Below are 20,933 nucleotides of genomic sequence, written 5' to 3' on the forward strand. Positions count from 1 at the left end.
AATGCATGGATTAAAACACTAAGAGTTAAGGAATTATGGGTCAAGATTGGAATCTCTGGACATTTTTGCCTGTTCTTAAATGAGATGTCTATAACTCCAAACACAAGGATTCTCACAGCAGTTTTGGGGTGTTACTCACACTGGGCTAAGAAGGAATGTAGGTGTCTGCATGTCCAGGTTGTTGAGCATCGTAACCCTCAGATATCAGTTAAAATCCAGCACTTGATCTTTATGTTATGTGTTGATTTTCACTGGGATACAGTTCATTTTCTTCATAGTAGCTGATATGGGGCTGTGGCTTGGATTTTTGTTGAAAACAGTGTTACTAGTGGAGATGTTTGTGACTTCTGAGCAGTTCTCACCCAGAGCCAAGGCCTTTCCTGCTCCTCATACACCCCACCAGCAAGACGCTCCACAAGGAGGTGGGAGGGGACACAGCCAGGACTGCTGACCCCAGCTGATCCAGGGGATATCCCAGACCATATGGCACCACACTCAGCATTTAATCTGGCGAGAAGGATTAAATAAATATTCAGAATATTTATTTCCTTCCTTTCAGAATATTTATTAATATATATTAATATAAATTATATTCCTATTCAGAATATTTATTTTTTATTTGGATATTCTGGCTTCCTTTACTTCCTGGGGAGAAGGAGGAAGGGGGGACATTTGGAGGGATGGTGTTTGTCTTCCCAAGTCACTGTTACTGTGACTGTTGGGAAGACTCCAGGTGCTGGAGCCCTGCTGTCCTAGGGATGGCTGAGCACCTGCCTGCCATGGGAAGTTTGGAATGAATTCCTTGTTTGTGTGTTCCACCATCCCTGACAGAGGTAGAAGAGGTTTTGTACCTTTGTTTTTAATACCCAAACATTACATGAATTGGCATGTCCTTGTATGTTGGTTTAACCAAGTTTTTCTTAGGCCCCTTTTTGCTGAAACAACTTGCTACTCACATCTAGTTCTGTTTTGTTATTTCAACAGCTCTTCTCAAAAGTTAGTCTTTTAATTGACAAGATTTACTGGAGTGAAACATTGATAAAAAGTCAGGGGCTCTGTCTGAGTTGTTTTTAATTTTTTTTTCTGGTATTCTCAGAAGTGCTTTCAAAATGGAGAGCTTCTCTTAAAATACTAATTGATATGTATGTAAAAGCCACAAAATATACACTTCAAGGTATAAACCCAGTTTATTCTCTGATAAATGGCCCTTTGGGGAAAATCAATTGCACTGCCAGGAGATAGAGTTTAATCATGTCTTTTGAAAGGTCAGATGAAAATGAAAGGTCATACTCAAATTTATTCCTTCTCAGAGGATGAATATCTAAATCTAAAATTGTCTTTGACCATACCTCTCTATATACATGTGTACCTATATCTATATATATATTTATGTGTATATATACACACTACCACCCCCAACAAATGCCCTCTTCAATGCTTTCTGTCAAAGCAATCTCATCTTCAGCTACTCAGATTAATGATTAGTGACAAATTGAAGGATATATAGATGTGTTCTTGTGGGGGCATAACAGGATGACAGATCTGGCAGGAGCTCCTCTTTTTTTCCTTAAAACTACCTAAAATTCTCTTTGAGGAAGAGAAATAAGAATGAGGAGCAAAAGTAACCTTGGGGCAGCTTTTTCATAGCAATTACAAATAATGCAAAATAGGTCCATTACTAAGCCTTAAAAGGCCTAGATTCATCTAAAATTGATTCTGAGAATCCTTATTTGCAACAACCCCCCAGTGTATTTTGGTGTGGAATTAAATTTTGATATCTCTGTCTTTTATCATGTAATAGAACATAAGGTTGTTCTTAATTGTTGCTCTAGGGGTGGGTTTGCAGACTTCTCTTTCAAATTTAATCTATTCTTGCATGGAAAATGCTGAAAAATGAGGAACGTTCACATTTGGCCGTGTAAAAATCTCAACATGAGAGGCTTGGGTTTAGCTTTTAAGGTCTCCAGCTTCATATTGTAGAGAATTTTCTTCAGTGCAGGTATGGCTAGGTGCTATTAAATGGTCCGTTAAGTGAGAAGTCAAATACTAACAACAGTAGTCGCCTGTGGCCTTGAGTTTATGGTTTCCTTAAAATCTATAGCTCTGTGTAAGTTTTGATGAATATTTACCATGCTCACTGCCCCTGGAAGTGAATCCACTGACAAATTTGTGGAGAATGGAAGGGAAAGTTGTCCAACTGATGGCATTCCCACTCTTGCAGATCTTCAGTCAAAACCCATTTGTTTTTCTCTAGACTGCCAATTTTTTAAATGGGATCAGCTTCTGAGAGTTTATACACTTCATGCCTAAAACTTGTACTTTATTGGTAGGACTTGCCTCTTGTTCACTGAGGCAAGATAGTGCCAATCTCATCTCAAGATATATTTCATAGTGCCTATCTCATCTGCCATGGACCTGTGCTAATTAATTTTATGCAAACTTTGCACCCAATGCCAATGGGGCTGACACTGGAAGTCTATAGAGTTTGTGCCTGAGTTTCTTTACAGTTACTGTTTTCACTGGTGAAGAGAGCAGGCATCATTTTGAAAATGGTGTAGGGTCCATAAGGAAGGTGTGCCACTTGTGCACATTGGGTTTACAAGATCAGCTCTTCTTGTGTGCATCCTTGCTGCTATTAATCTACACTGATTGTTAGATAGGAATGCAGAATTATTTAGATCCTGTTTTCTGGCTGTTTTCTTCCCCTTCTGTGTCACTGTGCATCAAGATAGGCTGATGTAGGAAAGACCCTACAGAGCTGCCTGTCAAATTCCATCCCCCAGAGACGAGAGTACGATGCTGTGATACACTGGGGATGTGAGAGATTCTGTCCAGTGAAACCTCTGAGCAGAATGCTAAATCTCAGTTCAAATGTTTAAATTCCAGTGGCTTCAGTAATAATTCCATGAATCCTCTTCTCAAACTTTGGAACAGGAAAGTCTTTCAGCTTTTAGGGGAATCAGCAGACCTTGTCTCTCTATCCTGACTTTGCAAATGGAAGCAGAGCTAGGGTGGTAGCAAGTAGAGATTCTGAGGGGAATGAAAGGCTGTTCTTTATTGCTAGATTATTTTATTTAACATAAATATTCCCTGACTAATCAGGAGATGATTAAAGCATCCCAGATCACTGAAAATTTTTGTGATCATTATCATTTGTAGAATCTAACAGGATATAATTTCACTGAGATTTTTTTTTTCTTCACATAAAAAAGAAGCAATAAAGAGCTCATCAACTAATCCAGCTAACACTTCATATTTCATTTCTAGACTGTTCTAGTATCATGCCATGCTTCATCCTCATGTAACCTAACCCCTGGGCAAAAAGAAATAATCCATTTCAGTTTCAAAATCTTCCTGAAAGTAAGTGAACTTGATCCAAAGAATGGTGAAATAGTTAAAAATACTTCCCTTAGCCTTGACATGGGTTTTGGATTAGACCCTTTTTGGAGAAATAAAGTATTCATCTGATGAATAGACTATATTTTTCATAGTGTTGAACATAAGAACTGAAATAATTTAATAGTGATTCCTAAAGATCATCAAGGGTCAAGGTATTTAGAGGTTATGCTGGGCCAGATTTTCTCTGGACAAGTTCTAACACATTTGCAAATATCCATAAGGGGACTAGGCATGGTCTTTTTTTTTTCCTCCCAGGTGGAGCTCCTTACTACCTTTTCTCTCTTTCAGCAGCAACTGGATGAGCTGAATGAAATGTAAGGGTAGGTATTAAAAGGTTGGCTGGAGGCCAAGCTGAAATAATATAGCACTTTGGGGAAATAGTGCATGTTGGACACTTTAGATGTGCATTAGCCACACAGGAGGAAACAGCTACAGATGTTGAGAGGTTAATTACTGTGAGTGAAACAAAACAGCAAAGGTGGTGTCAAATTAGCCTACCTGACTGTGTCTTATGAACAACTGAAACACTTATGGATTGTGGAAAGTAGTTAAGTTTATAATCAGTCTTGATAAATTATATGTTAATTATCATAATAGTGACATTGAACCCAATGAGATTAATTACATACATTTTAAAATTCAGTTTTATCATTCATTATCATCAAAAGTCACAGTTTTCTGAATAAGACAGTTTGTCTGTTTAAGTTCCACTGCAGTACTTTGGCCAGTATGGGAGCACATATCCTGTTCCATGGCACAGGCACTTGTCCAAGCCAGATCCATGAGACGTGGCAGAGTCAATCTGCTTAATTTCAGAGATGTGATCCTGCACTCTGTGACATAACTGACCCTGCAGACATCTTCCCATTAGGTTCTTCACACATCTACAAGCACATCAAGAATTACCTCACATTTCTTGGGGCAATTAGATGCAAATCCAGTCAGTGCCCTGTTTAAATCCCTGTGGAGATTTCCTGGTGGAGACTCTCAGGGGGCACCTAGTAAAGGATCACAGACAAGTTCCAGCTGCTCATTCTTTAATTTGCACCCCAAGGAAGAACTCCTACCCTCCTTCCATATACTAATGTAGTGGCCAGAGGATTTGTGCAGGAGATGGGAGATCTGAATTGGTTTTCCTTGTCTGCCAAAAGAATTTAAAGTCATGGCTTCTCAGGACAGAGCTACATTAAGTACAGTTTGTGTGATATTTTGAAAGAAAAATGTGTGCTTCTGTCCATAGGGCAGAAAAGGAAGAGTTTCCAAGGAGAAGAGGTAATTTCTCACTGCACTGAGTAAAGGCTTCCCTCTCCTGTCTCCTACCCTCTATGCAATCACTTCTGTCAAAAGCTTTCCTTGATTTGCTAGAACGCAGCAGTATCCAACTCTTGGATTTTGGATGTTGCTCAAGGAGTTTAACTCTCACCTCAGTGCCTAACAGGATTTACCACACCTTAGTCTAAGCCCCTACAATAGAAATAAAACTTCAGCTAGCTCAGGTGACTTGAATCCATTACTAGATCTACAATTAGTAGATTTGCAGCAATTAGTAAAGGAGGGAGTTTCTCAGGAAAGGTGTCAGATTGCTGTGTACATAATGCATGTCCTGATGATCACAGGAGCTAAGATGATCTGTGCATGCCAGACCACTGCTGATTCTAGCCCCAGCTCCCCTCTGGTGATTTTGCATCGCGTGTGCTGGAAATTGTAGAACAAAGCTCTGCTCCTGCTCTGTGTCTATCCCTTCTGTGAGCCCTCAGAGCCAGCTGACCTTTCCCATGCATGGGTGGCAAGCATCCAGCTGTCCATCTCAGAGGCACAGTTTGTTTTGTGTGACAAGGGTGAATTCACACCGAGAGAATCTTAATCTCACAGGACGAGTCTTTACTAACTCTTGTCTCAACAAAAGCTTAGCAAGTCTAGGGATTTATAACTGGACTGCACTGCTGACTTCATCAGGGAAGATGCATGAAGCTCTTGCAAACTGTAATCTATGTGCAGTAAAACTAGGGCACCAGGAATTACTTTGCTTTTTTTCAGAGTATCATGGGCATGGGAGCCTCTGATTGAAAGGTTCAGCGTGCCTGAGACATTAATGAAAAATAAAGCAGATTGGGAAACCACTTTTGAGATCCCAATAGCAAAATGGATGGGTAACAAGTCAGATTTTTCTTTGCCTAAATTTTAATTCCCCTGATAAACACTTGGATTTTTACATGCAGGTCCTTAAGCTCAGGTCATTGCATTCCTGCTGAGAGGAAACACATACTATCTCAGTGTTAGGTTAATGGAACTATGAGCTTTTTGAAGCATGGAAAGCATTTACTGTTATCTGCTTGAAGTGTACTCTCCAGACAGATTTTTCTTGTGGTTAACCATCCTCCACTGAATAAAACACCTTTTGACATGTCTATATATTGGTTTATGTTAATAACTCTTTAGTTGCTTTGCTGAAAATAACACTGTAACACACCCCTCAAAGATCTGTTTCCTGTCAGCCAGTGAAATCATCTAATTTTCTAATAATTTAAGATATTCTACCACACATATTTCCCTTTCATCAAGGCTTAATTTTGTTAGGCTCCACTTATATGTACCTAATCTGACTAATTAGGCAGGATGTCCTAATAGTCAAACTCCTACAGAACTCCAGGGATAATTTAGGTCTGCAAAAAGGCTGTTATATCTCAATTTGTGCTTCATTAAAACACAGGAATTTTGAAATCTTGCTTAATATCCCCTTTTTTGCATTACATAAAACAAAATTATTTAAAGAGGATTTTTTAAAATATCACTAATAAATATATTCTCTGTATTTCCTCTTCTGTGTCTTCTTGAAGTCTTGCATCTTATACATCCAATGGCACTGCCAGGATTCTGACACAGAGGTACCTTGGGGTTTTCATGATGAAGTGAAAAGAAATGAAGAACTGATGGAAATCTGTGAAGAAAAATGCAACACAACTGGAAAGCACTGCGAGGTCAGGGTGCAGAAATGTGATCCCACATGTGGGTGGAGGCAAGGTAAAGAAGCTGTTTAATTTACTAAATTATTAAATTTACTATTAAAGCAGCCCGTCTGTTCAAAGCAAGGCAGTCAGCACTGCAAAACCTGATGAAAGGTTTTCCTCAAGTGAGGCACTGCAGGATGAAGTCACCGCTGTTTGTGGAGGAAGGTATGGAAAGGTTGAAAGTTATTTCAGAAGTACAGAGATGGCTGCTTTGGTTAACTTCACGGGCACTTGTGCTCAGTGCCCTTTGTGTGCTGTCAATCCCACATGGCCAGGAGGACTGTTGGGATACATAGTAGTGTGAGCAGCCATACAGGTACAGCCCATATGTTTGTAACAACGTGAAAGCAGGAGCTGGCGCAGTAAAAGAACCATGTAGGAAAGATATTTCACTTGAACAGATAAGGATATAGCATTGCTGTGCTTCACTGCTCAGCATGTAAAACATCTGTTAAATTCCTTTGTTTTCTGTGTCCTTGTTGACATTCACAAAATTCTATTAGACAAGTGTATGCTAGTAAAATAATCCGTTTTGATACTGTATACTGTAATTCAGTGCTTCCATTTCTTTTAGCAGCAGACATCATAGACTAATTTTGTACTGTGATGTCCTCCAGTTGTCCTCTGCAGAAATCTAAACTATTGTGCTGAGGGGCTGAATACAAAAGGTAATTTTCAGATAGATACATTTTAGTAAACCTTCAACAAAACTTTGCGTGTACAATAGGTGCTTTCCAGACTTGTAACCTCAAAACTTAGTTCTATTTCAAAACTGATAAATCAGTTGTTTCCTTTATATACTTGTTGTTGTTTCTTTTTTATATACTGCTGCATGTGAATATCTCAAAGTAAAATGGAGACATCATTTTAACCTTCAGTATGCTGTGCATGTTTATCTGCCTTGGTGTGTGCTTGCATGTACATTAATGCACTCTGTCTCTCTCCACCCCCATAAACACACACAATGTGCTTGTTCAGCCTGTAAAAAAAAAAAAAAAAAACTGATCTGCCATTTTGATATGTTCACTGATTTAATGTAGTTGTAACTGTCATTTGGTGCTCTGGGGTAATTTTGAAAATTAAAGAGAAAAGTTCATGACATTTTATAATAGAATAAGGGAATTTTAATTATTATTTTTATTGTAGGAAAAGGGAAAGATTGCTAAGATTGCTACTATTCTTATTACAAAATGAAGGCCAAGTCATAAAAAGGCGTTGAAAAAATAGCTTAGGGAATAGAGAGACTTTTCTAGCTACATGACAGCCATTTCACATTGCTGAACTCTGTTCCCTCACCACAAACCACATCAATAAAACAACCTCCATTTAACAGGATTCCTGAAAGCAAGAAAGTGATTATTTGACAAAACTACATTTCTGTTTTCTAATTATTTGCACAGCATATATGTCTTTGTGTGTTTGGTTTGGTGTTTTTCACTTTTTTAGAGGATCCATGTTGAAAAAGTCATTGCTTTTTGCAGTGAGCAAAATCTGAGCAAAGCAGATATATTCATGTCTTTGACAAACTGAAATAACTGTGAAATCTCAGAATTTAAGTGGCACTGTGACATTGCATGATAACATGTAGCTTGTGAAGGTACCAAGATAAAAGATAGCTCTGGGACACTCCCTATGGTGAAAAAAAAGGGAACTTCTGAATCTGATGTGCAGAATATACCTCAAGTACTCAGGCTCAGAGCCTGGCCTCCTTGAGCAAAGTCTCAGCCAAAAGTGTAGTTTATACAGTACTTTGAATATTCTAATGGCTTTAATGGATATACAGTGGGTGAAAAAGAGGTGAAGAAAGAATGAAAAGACTTTTATTTGTTTCTTGTGTAGCAGCTTCCTACTTTGACTTTGCACCAGGATTAATGCAGCTAAACATGATCATTTTACCACTTGGTTCTCCACGTGATTTTGCGTATGAACAGCCAAAGCTTTATTTCTTTCTTTTTATTCTTTAGCTTTGATCTTTTATGATCAAAACCAGAGAAGATAAGTGCATAGAAGATGCATTGCACACAGGATCAGAAGTGTATGAAATTGGGAATAATCCTTTAGCCAAGAGTTACTTCAAACAAATTGTGTGTGGCAGGTAAAGCTGAGTCAAAAGAGGTTGCTTGTAAAGGGGAATGCAAGTGACCCCATTTTGGGTCCAAACCTTCACAAAAGCATTCTGACAGAAATGCTGCCAGCCATGGAAATTAATACTCACAGAAGGGACAAATGCTGCATAGTTGGAGGAAAAATGCTTCCTGGACACAAACAGAAACAGAAAATATAAACTGTAAAAGATGTATTGAATTAAGCATTCACTGTGGAGTAATTGTCTGGTGCTACCGTGACTGCTGATTGTCTTTGTAACTTCAGACTATTTCTGTTAAGCCTGCAGATAGATATAGACAATATCTATAGGGTTGGTAAGCTTACTATCACATAAGATTTTCTCTGATGTGGATAAACAAAATAAGCATATTCAGTTTTTCAATTTCAAAGTTTGATAAAACAACCAAATCAAGAAAGCAATCAACAGAGATGCAGTCAGAAGTTTTTCATCTTAGCTCAAAAAACATACAAAGTACAAAATTAAAAAGGGAGAAATATTTATGAAAGCTTATGAAATGGTGAAGTCATGCTTTCACTTCCTTGTTTTCGCAGTAAGTACTTTGCATGTCTCCATAAACTTGAGAATGAGATTTGCACCAAAAGCTCTAGATTTATGCTTACCAATTGCTGAACCAGCAGCACTGAAAGATTTGCTGTTGTAGTTTGACTTGAATGGTTATGGCAGTTCCCATCAATACAACTGATGTTTGTGCAGTGTGAGCTTCAACATGAATGGGAACGAAGAACATTGTTTATTGGGGCTATCTGAAAGCCATTCTTGTGAAGGAGGAAAGAAAAAACAGCTGTTACCTTTCATAGAGAACTTTTGTTACTCTGAATCCATGTAATGGAACAAGGAATTCCTCTGAATTTGCTTCCTGGAGCATAATCAGTGGCACAGAGGCAGAGAGGAATAGGGCAGGAATGGGGGAAGGAATGGACAGGCACCTTGGTTCTATCTCTGCCAGACCACTAACAATGACAGATAAATAAAATCACCACTTTCTCAGCTGCTTTTCCCAGGAAAAAGCAGACATTCATCAAGTGTGTGTCAGCTTTATCCTTTGGAAAAGAACACCTGAATGTGTTGGATGTTTATGTTATCTGCTGATGTGTACATCTGTATGAGATCCTTGTTTCCATCCTAGTGCACACAGACCACATTAAAGTTGAAACCTAACCAGTATGGAATGAGTATGAGATAGAATCAGAGAATTTCTTGGGTTGGTAGGGACCTCAGAGATCATCCAATCCCTCTGCTATGTACAGGGACACCTTCCATTAGACCAGGTTGCTCCAAGCCTCATCCTGTCCTTGAGCACTTCCAGGGATGGACCAGCCACAACTTCTCAGGGAAACCTGTGCGAGGTCCTCGCCACCCTCACCAGGAATAATTTCCTCCTAATATCTAATCTAAGCCTGCCTCTGAGGGTTTTAAACCATTCCACCTGTCACTACATGTTCTTGTAAATAGTCTCTGTCCACCTTTCCTGAAGGTAGTGAAGGCTGCAATTAGGAAACCCCTGATCCCCTTCATGGCCTCCTCTGGACTTGCTCCAGCAGCTCCATGTCCTTCCTGTGCTGTGACCCCTGAGCTGGATACTGCACTGCAGGTGGGGTCTCATGAGACTGGAGGGGCAGAATCCCCTCCCTTCCCTGCTGTTTTCATGCAGCCCAGGACAATTTTGGGGCTTGCAGGGCTGTGAGTGCCCATGGCTGGGACATGTCTTCCCTCTCAAGCACCAACACCCCAAAGCTCTTTTCTGCAGAGCTGCTCTTGATCTGCTTCTCTCCCAGCCCAGTTTTACTCTGCTAATCTGTGTTTAGTCTAATGCTCTGTCATATTTCCCCAGTCTCTGGGGTTTAGTTTAGTTTAGATTTTGGATAATCAGTATCATTCAAAGCACACAGCAATTTTCTCTAGTTACTTGTTATGAGCCATACAACCGGGATGAATCAGTGGCTCCAGCAAGCTGTGCTTGGACAGCAGCTGAGATGTACTGATGTACGTCTGTATGTCTGGTCACCAGGGCCTAGACCCTGTGATAGGCTCCTCAATTGCAGTGGGAACATAGAGTATTTCAGAGCATGAAGACTTCTGTGAATTGGTATTAAGATATCATTTACCACTTTGCTATTCATTGCTGAGCAAAATGAAAAGCCTAGTAAGAAATTTAAACTGATTTCAAAAAGGCACAGATCCAGTTTTCCTCTGAAGTATTTTACTGACTCTCTACCAGAGCAGGCCTACTGATTCTTTACTGGCATTCACCCAATTAGTATGCAGAAATTAACACTAATTAGAGAGCTACAGGAGCCTGATCTTGCTGGTGTTCACAGAGCAGTCTATTCCATTTAAGCAATGCTACAAGGGCTTCATGTGGAGCTGAAAGTGTCTTCCAGCTGCAGCAATGTGCAAGTCAAAGGTAGCTGCTCTATGTACAGCACCTAGTTTTGTGGAACATGCATTTTATTGGACAGGCACACGGATGAATTTCCAGGATTTGATGCAATATTTGTAACTTTGTGGAAAGAACACTGAATTGGATGATGGGACAAATCTGGATGCAGGCCAAAGTTCTGTCTCCAATATGTGTGGTGAACCCTAGGCAAGAGATCATGTCCCCATATGTCTCAGTTTACACATGCCAACTTTTGCTTTTGAAGAGCTTAGAGAAGCACTTAACTGCATAAGGAGTAGATATTTTTTATATTGGAATATGGCAAACACATGATGCTTTATACAGTTTGAGGTATGGAATTTTTCTCTTCATTTCCAGGAATTATGAGTTTGGTTGTTGGCAATTTTTTGTTTGTTTATAGTTTTGTTTGGCTTTGGGTTTGCTTGGGGGTTTTGGGGATTTTTATTTTTTTCTTCTAATTTGTCGTGTTTTGATTTTTTTTTAAATTCTGTTGACTAACATCTAAAAATGCAATTTTTTTTATACTTCAGCTTAGTATCATCTGAACAATGATATTTTTTTTCATGATGTATGGCTCCTATCTTAGAGTTTTTTTAATTTTCCTTCTATAAGTTGGAACGACCTAGTTTAATTAGAGACAGAACTTAGAGAGAAAACCTTTCTCAGGGCAAAGTGATTTAATTATTTGGATTCCTCACATGTGTTCTGCCCTTTAGAAAGAGTTTGTACTATATTAATAAAAGATCAGGATGCCAGGACATGCTATAAAGACCTTTTCTTCCCCACAGATAAAATCCTGCATGAAAAAGTCCGAACTCACTATACAGCCAGGAAATGTGGTTTAGGAGTAATTATTTCAAGCTTTGTTGCTTTGTCAGAAAAAATCCCCATGATGTCCCTTGCCTTTAGTAGTGCCTTAATGCATTTACAAGTGCTGAAGAACATTCCATGTTCCTCAGTGATGCCAGTTTGTACCTGCTGCTTCTTCCCATCTGAGCAACAGCAAATCAGTCATCTGAAATGCCACCAGTGCGTGGATTAGTAGGTGTTCAAGAGTTCATGTCCTTGCAGGTGTGAGAGCTGCAAAGGAAAGTTCTTCACTGGAGGAAGGGCTCAGCATTGGAGCAGCCTGCTCTGGGACAGGGCACTTCAAATTCTGGTTTAGTGGGTGTGGCTATTCAGTCAAAGGATGGACTTGAAGATCTTGAATATCTTTTCCACCCCTAAGGATTCCATGGCTTTCATTCCATATGCTTGCCCCATTCTTGTCTCCTTTTCTTGCAGTCTCAGAGAGGCACTGTAGGAGTGAGGGGACTGAGCTGAATGATGCAGTGAGGGTGCTGCTCTCCAGCTGTGAGTGCAGGGGTGGCTGCAGAGCCCTGTGCTCATGCTGCTGGTTCCCACTGCTCTGGGAGCCCCCAGCCCCCTGTGCAGCTGGGACTGTGCCTGAGCTCACAAGCTGTGCTCAATTCAGTGGGCAGGGAGCCACGCTGGCTCCTGTGCAGCTTCCAGGCTGAAGCTGGGTTGTGATCCACCAGGCTGAGCACTGGCAGAGCTAACCTTGGATTGCCTGCACCCTTTCATCTGCACTGCTTGTCTTTTGGCAGACTGGGGAAGATGCTAATGGATCAATAATATTTGCTGTACATTTGGAAGGTGTCTTTTCTGAACATGATGCATGGGAAATGCTTATTTTCTACATTTCCTTCCTTTCAAAATTAAAAAAAAAAAAAAAAGAAGAAAGAATGAGGTTCTGCATAATCCTGAAAACTCATGTAAATACATGAAGTAGTTTGCTGTTATCCACGAGACAGCTGATATGCCAGATCTATATGAAGAGATACTGTTATAACAGAAGTGTTGCTTATTATGATCGAAGGGAATAAATGGTGTTAAAAATAAAGATACAAATTAAAATGCAATATGGTTGAAAAATGATGGGCATGTTTTGGCACATAAACCCTTCATCAGCTTGGATAGCTGCTTCTTTTTCAAATTTGGTGATAAATTTTGTCCCTGAAAATGTCTGTGTTTCTGTAGTAGTATCAGCTGGTCCAAGATTAAATCATAGTATGAGCATATTCAAAACTTTTAGTGCAGAATAAGCCTGTCTTCATGGACATAATAACAGCTTGCTTCAACTTGGATACAGCTGGCTGGGGTATTAGACTTCAAGGCTAAGCCAAACAAGTATATTTTGAATACTGGGACAGAATTTGTTAGTTTAGAATGAGTCTGAAATTTTGCCTCTTTTCTGGTGAAAGATAAACCAGTTCCATTCTGATCTGAAGATAATGACATGTTGTGCAGGTTTAGGTGAGCACTTCTGTCTTGAATCTAGTGGTATTCCAGTTTGCATCAGGTGGGTTCAACTGTGTTCTTATAAATTCTTTTATGTTCAGCTTTTCTAGTCACTGGATTCCTCACAGAAATATTGTGTTTTATATAAGTTTTCAATAAAAAAATGAAACACAAGCACCTGCATTTTCACCCACCCTTGACAGAGACAAGACATTTATATGAACTGAACCTGTGCACTTCCCTTATTCTGCACCCACTTGTGATGTGATCTGACAGCATGGCTGAAACCTGCTCATGACAGCACTGCCTGATATTACTGTGTGTGGGTGAAAAAATGAGTGAAATGGAATAGAACTGATAGGGCAATATCCTTCAAATTCCTTGATATCATTGGATTGGTGTAAATTAATGTGCTATCACAAAACAACGCCCTGTAGATTGATCATCACTGAGGGAAGTTCAGCCCTGTTTAACTTCATCAGTTCCTGTGATAGCTTCAACAAATATGGATGTGAAAGGTCCAAGCCACACTTACTTGCTTCTGGGATTTGGATTGCTGATTGCTCTAATCATGAGGTTTTTTCCTTAGCTCAGGTCTATTAGAAAAGTTGCTTAGTTTTCAAAGTTCTCCTTGCTAAACAGAGAATATATGTGCACGAAATAGTTCATGAACACAGATAACCATCTGCTGATAAGCAACAGCCATCCAATGAAGGAATGGAAAAAGTGACTGGTTGTTTATTTATAAGAAATTACTGTGGACAATTTTTCTCATGAAAATTCACCTTTCACATGAAGAATGAATTATTATGGTCACACTGGCAGGAGTTTGACTGTTACAAAGTTTTCATGAGGACAGTGAAACTGTCAAATAGAGGCACAAAAGCCTATAATTTTAGTCTTACGTGGAATACCTGGTGACTTCCATGGTAGCAGAGTGATTGGATTCATGGTGTGGCTATATTGTAGAGAGGCTTTTATTAAGTCAAAGACATGGTGACATTCACAAGTCTACCAGTAAGGGCTACTATACAGCTCCTGGAATAAGCAAATTAAGGAAGTATTAATAAATTGTCTCACAGAAAAAAGAGCATGTAGTGGAATCATCCCAAGGACCTAAAAACAGTGTTCCACCAGATGGACTACAGCAGAGCTCTCATCTGATCAGAACAATGTAGGCTTTTCTGTACAACTATAAATGTGCATGAACTTGTCTGTCCTGGAATTTTTTTACATATTTCCCAGTATCTTGTTTAGGAAAATCTTTCCTGATACATTGCTGTTCCTGCACTTTCTTTTTTTCAAAGCTCACTGCTTCTGAAAGCTTAGGGACAACTTTATTAATAGAGCACTTGCAGCAGAGGGGAAAAGAAAGTTAACCAGTGAAGTAGGCTGGCTTGGTTTTTTGTTTTGTTTTGTTCTTTCTCTGTGACTAATGTCACTGTCAATTAAAATTTAATTTCTCAGATATAAATGTTGACATCCTTCAGACTTTATTTTCTCTTCCAAAGCTCTCTGGACAAAGAGTAGAGACTGACTGTAGCCTTCTTCAAGGCAGTCTAAGAGCATTCCTCATGAGTCAAATCTCTGTCCAAAAGCACACTGTAAAAACTCCCTCACTTCTTCTTGAGGTGGATTTATAACAAAATTGTTTTAATTGAAGTGTTTAACCTTGCAACTCTTCAAATATATTCAACACTACACAAAACAAGTGCAGAAAACTGCATACCTATTCTTATGATTAAATTTGACAGTGTTTAAGTTATTGGACTAAATGCGCTGAATTTAATCTAATCTTTTTAAGTCCCTGGAACTTGTTCTCAAAACATGAGAATGTTTATCATGCATGATTGTTTTTCCTTTGTAGTGCCCTTCATTACCTTTTGTAGCATTCTGCTTTTCATACTGTCTAAATTCCTTTATAAGTATCAAAATTAATTTAAACACACCAGAGAGGCAACAGTAAGAAATATGTACTTGTTTTGTGACATACAAAGGTTTGTTATAAAAAATCAATAAATTAAATAGAAGACCTTGGTGTGCAGAAAATAGGACCTTGAACTTAATTTAACCAAACAGCGGTCAGTGATTTACTTCTTCTAGAACATGAGATTCTTGTTGAAATTTGAAATGTTTGTGTGGATTTTAATTTCTTCTTGACTTATGTAAAATCCCAATCAGTCACCCAGAGGGGAAAAGTTACTTTCCTAGTTAGAACTGCATGTTGACATCAATTTAGCAGGATGAGGACCTTTAACCAGACCACTGTGAAGGTGAATATAATGAATATTCAGTCTAACCTTGAAAGACGTGAGTGGGAAGACCCTTAAAGAAGTTGCAGTCAGATGTGCCATCCATAAGTTTTCAGATCAACATTGCATGGATTACAGTTAAATTCATTGCTATTTTCTGTCCTATCTCTCAAAGTCTCCAGTTACAGATACCTACAGTTAGATTGCACTCCCCCTGCAATAATTAGTTTTTCTTTCAAGGACCATGTTTTACCCTTCAGGTTTAAATTGCATGAGGATGGCTGCAATCTCTCTAATGATTGATATCAAGCTCCTCACAGTTGCAGTGGGTTAATAAAGAGTAACATGAACAAATATAAGCCATGGTTATAAACAGTGAGTGTATTACAAGCTCACCTTCAAGCAATCAACAGGGCACTAAGGAGAAAATATTCACTAGGCTGTGCCCTAAGCTGATCTAGGCAGCCTTTTTTGTATTTTACAACTGTAATTTATTCTGCAAATTATGTCCTTTGGCTAACAAAAAGCAGTGTGAGAGAGGAGGTGAAGTGTCTGCCACAATTCCCTTGTGATCCCTTCTTGGATCTGCTTGTCAGAATGGCAGAGTGCAGACAGAGCAGAGGCTCTTCTGCAAATGGGGAGATTAACTGAGCATCTGCAGGATTTGCACTGAGATAGATGTCCCAAGGTGCCTGACAGAATTTAATCTGCTTTATAACAGATAATTGTAACTCTGAGACAATTGATAAGCTTCTGTGATCACAGATAAGGAAGAGTTAATGGAATGACCACTTTTTCCATGGAATGACCATTTTTTTCCCCTCCACCATCATTGCTTCTCTCACTGTGATTACAAAGCTAATTAGTGGCAGCTTTCCTAAAACACAACAGCCCAGCCACATAGGGACAGCCTGTCACTTGGCCAAAGAAATATTTCAGTCAGGAGAAGAATGGAGCCACACACTGTCATATTTTCCTGCGAGAGATGACAGGCAGAGGAATTAAGAGCAGCATTTGGTGGCCTGTCACAGATCCCTTAGACTTGCCCCGGCTGGAATCAACAATCCCAACACGACAGAATTAAACATCACATGGGAAAAAACCTGAAAAGTGTTCAGGGAATTAGAGGTTTCCGTGATGGATTTGTTATTTTTTTAACCCAGGATTAGGGAGGTCGAGGGGAGAGCGATGAGGTTTTTGGACGTGCGGGGGCTGCTGCGGACACCAGAGGGCGGAACGGCCCCATCTGCGGCTGCGGGAATCCGGGATGCGATTCTGCCTTTGCCATGGAATTCCAGCGGAGCGGAGGCATCCCGCGACATGCCTTGCAAGGAAACTCTCTGTAACGATTGTGGTGCCAATAACGCACTTAAAAAACTTAATTTTTTATAATACAGCTTGAAGCATCCTCTCGTATCTCGCCACCTGGGTAGGACTAAAAGCCCGGAGAACTCATCTGAACATCAGTGAGCTCTTACACCTAAAGTTCTTTGGCAGCGTGGCCTCCCTTCGTTCTTCATGGCAGAACAGAGCTGTGCAGTGGAACTGTTGGCAATGCTTATGATGATAGAATAAACTGATTTTAAAAGTTTCTTAAGTAGATGCTAATAATAAATATCACGGGGTTATTCTCCAGTCTTGTGGTATATTTGCTGAAGTGAGAAATCCTTTCACGTTACTGTCAGCTTTCCATGCAAAATCAATTCTGATGCTAACACTAGCATTTAGCTGATCTCAAAGGCTGTTCCATTGTGTTTGTGAAGTCAACCCCTTATTGCTTGTCTGTAGAAATTCAAACACAATATTCTGAAACGTTTGCAGATAAATATCTCAGTGTACATTATTGCATCCCTTATATGGAAATTGCTGTGATCATTTGGATGAAATAGATTTGGGACTCTCTAGTTAGCAACACGGTTTCTGCAGAATAAATGAAAGAAAAATATTGATAGGTGAATTTGGTTCAGCAAAATGAGAAGAATAGTCTAAAACCTAGTAAAGCAAGGCTGTTAAATTAAAAAGCTAATAGTAAAGGACATAGATATTTATGGGGAAAAAAACCCCACAAAATAAATTGAAGAAAATTTCAACAGTAGATGTTGACATACAAATTAAGTAATGAATGGCTTGAAAGGAATTTTGTTACTTATCTTGGTCTAAAGAAGGAAGTACATAATTGTAATAGACCACAGTTTAACCCATTTGCAGTTCACTGTTCAGTGAGTATTTTTAAGACAAGCAATTTGAGTCGTAAAAACAAAATGAAATAAACGTGACACTGCTTGCCTTAGTGATATCTGAAGCATAAAATGTCTATCTTCAACCTATAACCTCTTAAAAATAGAGCTAATGTATGTGAGCATACATTAGGATGTCAATGGCGATTCTCTTACACGGTGCCATTAAATTACTGTGGTGATAATTGAGACATTAAAAAAAGACAGATGCTAGGTCTGTTTCTAGGCTCTTATAACCCTTTAGCAATTAAATTTCAGTGAGCTAACATAACACAGGCAGAGCAAAAATTAACAATTGGGAATATTTTTCTGTAATATTCCCTATCTCTAACTGAATTATTAAAGGGCCAAATTTTCACAGCTTGCTTGATGTGATTTCAGGATGGTGAAATGGGCCAAAGGCTGGCCTGAAGGGGCTGCTCAGGATTCTCATAATGGGGATGAATGGGAAGTGGATGGGAGAAATTGTTAGAGGCTGTATATTCAGTTTATTTTCTGTCTGCAAAACATGGGAAGCTGGAGAGCATGCCAGGGCCACACTGCAGTGTACAGAGAAGGCTGAAGGCAAACAGGAGCAGGGTGAGAAGCAGAGGCAGAGGCATGGGAGAGAGAACAGAGGCTCTCAGTTTGTGTCACTGTGGAGCAAACTGGTGGAGATAGCTGAGGTCCTGCTCCTGTCAGCCCTGCTGGCCTCCCTGGTGCCACACCCATGGCTGCCAGAATAAAGGGGTCCCTGCTTCAGAAAAGTTCCTCCATCACATCCTGCACATGTGGGAGAGGGGCAGGACCCATGAACAGAAATCCCACAGGAAAACAAACAGATGTGAATCCCATTGACCCTCTGGAATCTGAAAATTTTGTTTGAGTAATTTCATAAATTCTTGCTTTCATAATTCATTTTTGCTTTTCTACTTCTGGCCTTCCACATTATGACATAATAATATTTTTTTTTCTATATTTATTAACATGAAGGACAGGGGCTACAAAGTAGGAACTGAAACACCTTGTTTTCTCAGCCAGTAATTGCCTTGTAATGAAGCAGTGTGATACATTGACACAGAGCCACTGAATGCTGTAGAGCAAATATGGCATCGTTAGGAGCTCTGGCTGCAGCTAAAACCACCTGCTGGAGATGCTGCTGGCCCCAGGCATCTCTGCTGGCTTTCAAATTCTCTCCCAAATGGAAATCTAAATGCTGGGTGTTTTGTTCAGAGCACTGAAAACCAAGCAACACAGTGTGCAGTGCAGCACATCACTGTGTTCCTGAGACAGCTTCTCATGTAAATCTTCCTGTCAAACCTTGTAACTGTCAAACCTTGGGGCAGAAATCACAGCTTGTAGCAAACTTGCCTGTGTCTGAATGGCAAAGGAAATGATAGTGAATGTCCTGTTTCCTCCTCAGTCCTCTTGGATTCTGGAGCACCAGCTGCACTTGCTGAGGTCTAAACTAAACATGAATAAACTTTTTGCTTCCCTATGACCTTGCAGAGTCTTGGGGATAGTAAACTCCAGGAACTTTCCAGGGAAGTGGACAAAGAAGGTCTGAAGGAAAAGGAACCAGGTTCTCTTTTTCAGTCCTGTTTCATTCCAGGGAATCTAAATGCTGAAGCTAGCTTATTAGAGACTCCTTACTGTATGTGAGGGTTACTCCCCATTCATACACTAGGAAAAGCTGTGTTTCTTTACCTGCACTGGAATGATTGTATTATCCCACAAGGCAGACTGAATAAAGCTGATATTTGTTGCAGTGGTCTATTGAATGGCTGGGCAATATGTTGTGACACCTTCCAGTGTATCCAGTATTACAAACTGCTCACAGCAGATTTTATGAAGAGCTGCCTGACAGCTGGGGGGGTCTCTCTTGCAGTCAAATGAAATCTCAGGACATAAGATCAGTCACATGCACAGGTTAGGAATTTTCAATTCATCAGCAATAAATTTCAGTGTAAAAGATCTACCTGTAGACCATGGTTCATACTAATGCAAATCATCTTTTTCTGTGGGTTTCCTTTGAGGTTATGCCTATTTAGAACCAACCAAATTGAATAGTTGGCCTTATCTATAGAACAGTGACAGCATATGGTTTTTAAAAAATTCATGTTGCTGTACTTTAAATCACAGCGAGCATTAGCATCTCAAAAAGCATCATGGCATGGATTGAATTATCTGTAATAGCTTCAATATGGCAACACCTGGCTCTACAAGTGTCTGAAGTTAGAGCAGGCCATCTGTTAGTGGTCCAGTTGGATGCTTTCTAAGTACATCCTGCAAGAAAACAAGGACACTGGGGAATAAATTTGGAGAGAGTCTGAGCAACCTGGACTCAGAATGCCCTGTAGGGATGCAAAGGAGGAATGCATATGGTAAATAAGGGATCTCATTCTGTGTTTCAGTCTCCTGGGAAGGTTGGAAGGACTGTGAAGTTTTTAAATAAAAACTAGATATAAACTTGGAGACAATCACCAGCTGTTCATTTCTATTCTGGAGCATGTGGAGAAACAAAGACACATTATAGACCAACAAAAGGATTGAAACAGCAAACAGCAGCATCTGTGTGGCATGATTCCCACAACCACAGGGGCCTCTGTCGTTACAGATGAATTTCATAACAGTGATAAGAGACAACTGGGTAATGTTACTGCCCAGTGTTAAAGATCTGTCCTTGTGCATGTCTGTACTAAGTCATGCTCTGCTCTGAACATACATGGCTGTGTTCAGAGATGTCTGCAGCAGAGCTGTGCTGTGAGGAATGAGCCTTTGCTCAGGCAACTCTGGCTGTAGATCCTCTAATGTTTAAAAGCTGCTGTTTGTGGTGTTAAAGCTGAACTCTAATACCTTTGCCACATTCTTAGGGATCGGCAGCATGGTTCCTGGCATGCAATTGTGTGCAATTAAACTCACTGTGCTGGCAAAAGAAGAGCTCAGAATAGAATACAGAGCACCAAAAACCTCGAGGTCCTGGCTGGCCATTAATATTGATGTGAGGGGCTCTGGCAGACACCTCCCATTCTCTTTATTTCTGGTATGAGGGTTCCTGGTGTTTGTTCATTTGCTTTTAAGACAGAAGGGAACAGGGGAAGGGGTCTGTGTGACCCACTTGGGCTGACCAGCACTCTTGTTCAGGCTGTGGCTCCAAGGTGATCTCTTCCCCAGGTGTGCATTTCACATGGGAAATACTCTGATGCTTTAACACGGCTCGTGGGAGAT

Source organism: Vidua chalybeata, chromosome 14 (genome assembly GCF_026979565.1).
Source record: "Vidua chalybeata isolate OUT-0048 chromosome 14, bVidCha1 merged haplotype, whole genome shotgun sequence".
NCBI classification, from domain to species: domain Eukaryota; kingdom Metazoa; phylum Chordata; class Aves; order Passeriformes; family Viduidae; genus Vidua; species Vidua chalybeata.